The sequence below is a fragment of the Cyprinodon tularosa genome, unplaced genomic scaffold (assembly GCF_016077235.1).
Source record: "Cyprinodon tularosa strain WSP-4 unplaced genomic scaffold, ASM1607723v1 ctg368, whole genome shotgun sequence".
Lineage (NCBI taxonomy): Eukaryota > Metazoa > Chordata > Actinopteri > Cyprinodontiformes > Cyprinodontidae > Cyprinodon > Cyprinodon tularosa.
The window spans coordinates 1192878-1198409 of record NW_024039083.1 but is presented as its reverse complement, the minus strand read 5'-3'; positions in this window follow the sequence as shown (position 1 = coordinate 1198409).

The following is a 5532-nucleotide window of genomic DNA, read 5'->3' as shown; positions in this document are numbered from 1 at the left end:
ACTGAACTAAATGAAATGCTTACCAAAACTACTGTCCTGTAGAAATTACTGTTTTGCATAAGTTGCATTTAACTATTATGTAAACTCCTGCATTTATAAGAAAATACATGTACATGTAAATTGATTGTTTAGGCCTGTTTACACAGGCCAGGTATATTGCAGATCCCCCTCAAGGCATGGCTGAAGGGTCTAGGATACAGCAAAGATTGTCTGGCTTCATGCTGACCAGACTGGCGAGCTAACCGTTTAACGGATTGGGATTGTCTGAGGAAACTCTTCCGAACTGGTTGGAGATTCAGCCCAACAAGTCTTCACTGAAGGAATTGGATTATTATTTTTGTTTTTTCTCCCTTTCATCATCAACAAAGACTGGTTGACTTCCTTGGTTTAAGGAACCCATTTGGACTTTGAATTGTGGAATAACTTGTGTATATATTGTAAATAATAATACAACTCACTAATTTTGCACCATCAAACTGTCTCTGTGTTTACAATTTGCCACCTCCTCCAGCAGACGAACCTAGTCTATAAGAAAGCACATGTGTTGACTTTAATTTGGGTTATTTCTAATCCTAGAATGCAACTTGGGTTACAAAAATATCATAAAATATGGGCAGAGTAAGTTAGCAGGCTGTGGCTGTTCATTGGAGCTCCGCTGCTGGTCCTCCGTGTGATGCAGGGCTGTCGCAAGACACCGGAGGCTGGCTGGCTTACTGTTTGTTGACGTTAGCAACAGGGCTGCGGCTCTTGTTGTGAATTAGACATGAAAGTTATAAGGCTAGCGCCCCCAGTGGCAAAAAGTTACCTGGTGCGCATTTAAAGGAATGGTTCAACATTCTGATGTAACACAGATCATTCCCATTTTTCCCATAGATAAATACATTTTCACTGATCTCAAATTTAATAATTAAATGATAAGTAAACATACACTATATTGCCAAAAGTATTTGCTCACCTGCCTTGACTCACATATGAGCTTAAGTGACATCCCGTTCCTAATCCATAGGGTTCAATATGACGTCGGTCCACCCTTTGCAGCTAGAACAGCTTCAACTCTTCTGGGAAGGCTGTCCACAAGGTTTAGGAGTGTGTTTATGGGAATTTTTGACCATTCTTCCAGAAGCGCATTTGTGAGGTCGCACACTGATGTTGGACGAGAAGGCCTGGCTCTCAGTCTCCGCTCTAATTCATCCCAAAGGTGTTCTATCGGGTTGAGGTCAGGACTCTGTGCAGGCCAGTCAAGTTCATCCACACCAGACTCTGTCATCCATGTCTTTATGGACCTTGCTTTGTGCACTGGTGCACAGTCATGTTGGAAGAGGAAGGGGCCAGCTCCAAACTGTTCCCACAAAGTTGGGAGCATGGAATTGTCCAAAATGTCTTGGTATGCTGAAGCATTCAGAGTTCCTTTCACTGGAACTAAGGGGCCAAGCCCAGCTCCTGAAAAACAACCCCACACCATAATCCCCCCTCCACCAAACTTTACACTTGGCACAATGCAGTCAGACAAGTACCGTTCTCCTGGCAACCGCCAAACCCAGACCCGTCCATCAGATTGCCAGATGGAGAAGCGCGATTCGTCACTCCAGAGAACGCGTCTCCACTGCTCTAGAGTCCAGTGGCGGCGTGCTTTACACCACCGCATCCGACGCTTTGCATTGCACTTGGTGATGTATGGCTTGGATGCAGCTGCTCGACCATGGAAACCCATTCCATGAAGCTCTCTGCGCACTGTTCTTGAGCTAATCTGAAGGCTACATGAAGTTTGGAGGTCTGTAGTGATTGACTCTGCAGAAAGTTGGCGACCTCTTCGCACTATGCGCGTCAGCATCCGCTGACCCCGCTCCGTCAGTTTACGTGGCCTACCACTTCGTGGCTGAGTTGCTGTCGTTCCCAAACACTTCCATTTTCTTATAATACAGCTGACAGTTGACTGTGGAATATTTAGGAGCGAGGAAATTTCACGACTGGATTTGTTGCACAGGTGGCATCCTATCACAGTTCCACGCTGGAATTCACTGAGCTCCTGAGAGCGACCCATTCTTTCACAAATGTTTGTAAAAACAGTCTGCATGCCTAGGTGCTTGAATTTATACACCTGTGGCCATGGAAGTGATTGGAACACCTGATTCCAATAATTTGGATGGGTGAGCAAATACTTTTGGCAATATAGTGTATAAATAGCTAAATGTTCCCTCTCCCAGTTAAGAGGTATTTATCTTTAAACATGTTTTTTTAGAAATGAAATTTATTAAAGGAGAAGCAGCAAGGAATAATCAATGGATCATTATTGTAAAGAAGCTTCTATAAAATCATGCAAAACTGGTGGATGTCTTTGCACTCGCAGCTAGGTGTCGATGAGGACAAAAACTGGAGTTGGAATTTCCCTTTGGTATTTATTGAGCTGTTTGAGCAGTTGTACATACATGAAGATGTGGAGATTGTAGAAGATGTGGTCTAAAATTACAACAGAAATAGACCTTATCAGTTTACCTGATGAATACTTTTGCAGCAATGAAAGCTGCTACTGTTAACTCACTTCACATGCTTAATAACTACAAAATAGCTAATGGGAATGGCTTACTGACAAGTTAAACAAGTTAGAAGCTTAACAGGAGCATGTCTAGTAAAAAAATTGTTACTAATAACAGAACATAAAACTAAAATACTAAGAGTTACTAAGAAAACTCAAAACCGCAGTAAAATAATGGGAAGAACTCTCTAATTACACAGCACATGTTGGTAGGAAGAAGATAACGGTGCAGCATGCTAATAACGGTCTAATAAATTTCTGTATCATTATGCAACACAAACGAAACTAGTGTAATATAATGAACAAGCATTACTTAATAAGTCCATAACACACATAAACCACAAAGGAAACTGTCGTTATCAGCTACATGCAAGCAGAGATGGGAAGTAACGAAGTACAAATACTTCGTTACTGTACTCAAGTAGATTTTTCTGATATTTTTACTTTACTTTACTACTTATTTTTATGGCGACTTTTTACTTCTACTCCTTACATTTTTACACAAATATCTGTACTTTCTACTCCTTACATTTTAAAAAATTGGCTCGTTACTTTAGTTTTGAATAATTTCAATGGAGTTACCGTTATTATTTTTCACGTCATCAATACCAAATTCAATCTAATTGGATGGGAATCTACGTTGCATTTGACGCACCACTACAAGATGAATCGACAGATTCGGCGGTATTCATTCGCGACAAATCATTGCAGCTTGGTGGCGGTGGCGTTAGCATAGTAGTATGGACGACGAGATGATTGAAAATGAACACAACGGAGATCTAGTCCTATTGGCAGACATCCATTTAAAATGTAGGCAACGGCATGAAAAAAGTGGTTTCTACTTTTACTTTTATACTTAAAGTAAATTTACAAGCCTGTACTTTGTTACTTTTACTTGAGTAAAGAAGTTTAATCAGTACTTCCACTTTTACCAGAGTATTTTTTAACACAAGTATCTGTACTTTTACTCAAGTACGGAAAGTGAGTACTTTTGCCATCTGTGCATGCAAGTACTCACAGACATACCTCTGCAGTTTTATAAAGTGCTGAAAAAGCTCACCAGCAGGTGGCACTCTTACTCCATTCAGGCTTCCACTCAGGTTCAAAATAACAGAACAAAAAGTACTCAACACAATTATGCAATGTGAAATATGAATATCCAATAAAAAGCAGGAGCATTTCTAACAATTATATATACCTAAAACTAATACGTTTGTGGTGATTTCATGAATTTGTTGTTAATCGGTAAGAATAAAAACAATTTTCGTTGCGACCACCGAGTTTGGGAGCATTTTTACTCAAATATAATAACACTGTTCTCCGGACATCTTCCGGCAGTGACATCACGGTGCGGTAAGCCTAGCGCCATTCTTCCCGCTTTACAAGCAATATCAATGGGAACAACTAGACACATCTGTGATCAATTATTATAGTTAAACTGACAATGCCTACGTGCATGGCAGTTGGATGTTGTAATACATTGAGTAAAAGTAAAAAAAAAAAAAAGAGCTATATCACTATTCCGATTCATGATCCTCCACGGACAGGTTCGTCATTGGATTGTCAGCTTGGGAGTGGAAGGATTTGCCATCGAACTTCCGGCCAGAGAAAAAACACTTAATATGTAGCCAACATTTGGAAAAAGAATGTTTTCAAGATGACGCGGGTTGTGACAAACACCCGATACAGCACTGGGACTTGATAAACAGCCGATACAGCACCGTGACATCATAAACCAGGTGGCAGCAGTGTTCCTTGACAAACATGGATGTCTCCAGTAAAGCACATTCAAATGAAAATTAATCTTAATGAAAACCACTTATTTATTTTACAGTATGTAATTATTTCATATTTAAAGTACTTTTAGAAGTTTGAATTCTGAATAAGATCAGACTTTTCCTTTAATCATATAAATCTCAGGGAGTTCTGCCTCTTTACTCCCCTCTAGTGGGCAGAGCCAGCATCACATGTGTAACAGCGGCCTGCTTTTTCTCACATTATGGGGCTTTTCTGCGTAGCTTTGGCAAAATAATCAGAGGTGTCCAAAACATTCACTTTTATTTCTCGAGTGTAAATCCTGCTGTTTAAAATGCTTTTGTAGAAGTCAGAGGATCAACTTCAGCTTTTCACTCCAGTAAAAGTCTAAACGTACCATTTTTAAAACTCCTTAAAGTATAAAAGTGAAAGTAAGGCAGGAAAACAAAAATGTTAAAGACAGAAGCTTTACAGCACTGCCCTATTAAATAAACATTTTTCTACAATTCTGGATAACTTCCTTAGACTTAATTTTTTTAGTTTTATAAATAATGGTAACAGCATCAAATTCAACTTTGCATCATCTTGAAAAACCGATTTATTTTGGTATGTGGTGAGCAACAGGTTGGGGCAGCACAGAGTACAACCACAAAGAAATTGTCTGGATGAAACTAATCATGTTGATGTTTTGGGGTTTTTTAAAATACCAACAGGCTATAATGAAAATGAGCTTAAATGAAACAAAACTGAGTTGTTTTTCTTTTAATGTAAGAAAAAGTAAAAAGTCTAAAAAAAAGTATATCTATACTCCAGTAAAGTATAGATAGCCATTTAAGGTAAAGTATTTAGACTTTGTTAATACTCTGCACTAAGGACATTACAGTAAAAGAGCAAACTGTAGAGAAGGAGCTTTGGAAACGGGACAGAAGAGCGGTGAAGAAACTGAGCTGCTCACTTGAAATGTTATTTTATTACTGCTGCTCCTTGTGACCCACAGGAGGGATCAGCCCAAAACATTCGGTCCAGCTGAGCTTCCACGTTTGTCAGGAACAAACATGTTGGATGGAGATAAACTGGAGCTGGAGGTCCTGGAGAACATTCAGTGGTTTATTCTCTGCTGTCTCTCATTTTGATTCATCCTCCTTTAACTGAAGGCAGAACCTCCTGGACTTTAATGTCTCTCTGGGGACACTTCTAAGCAGGATTTATTCTGGGTACAGCGATCAAAAGAGCCAGAACCGACA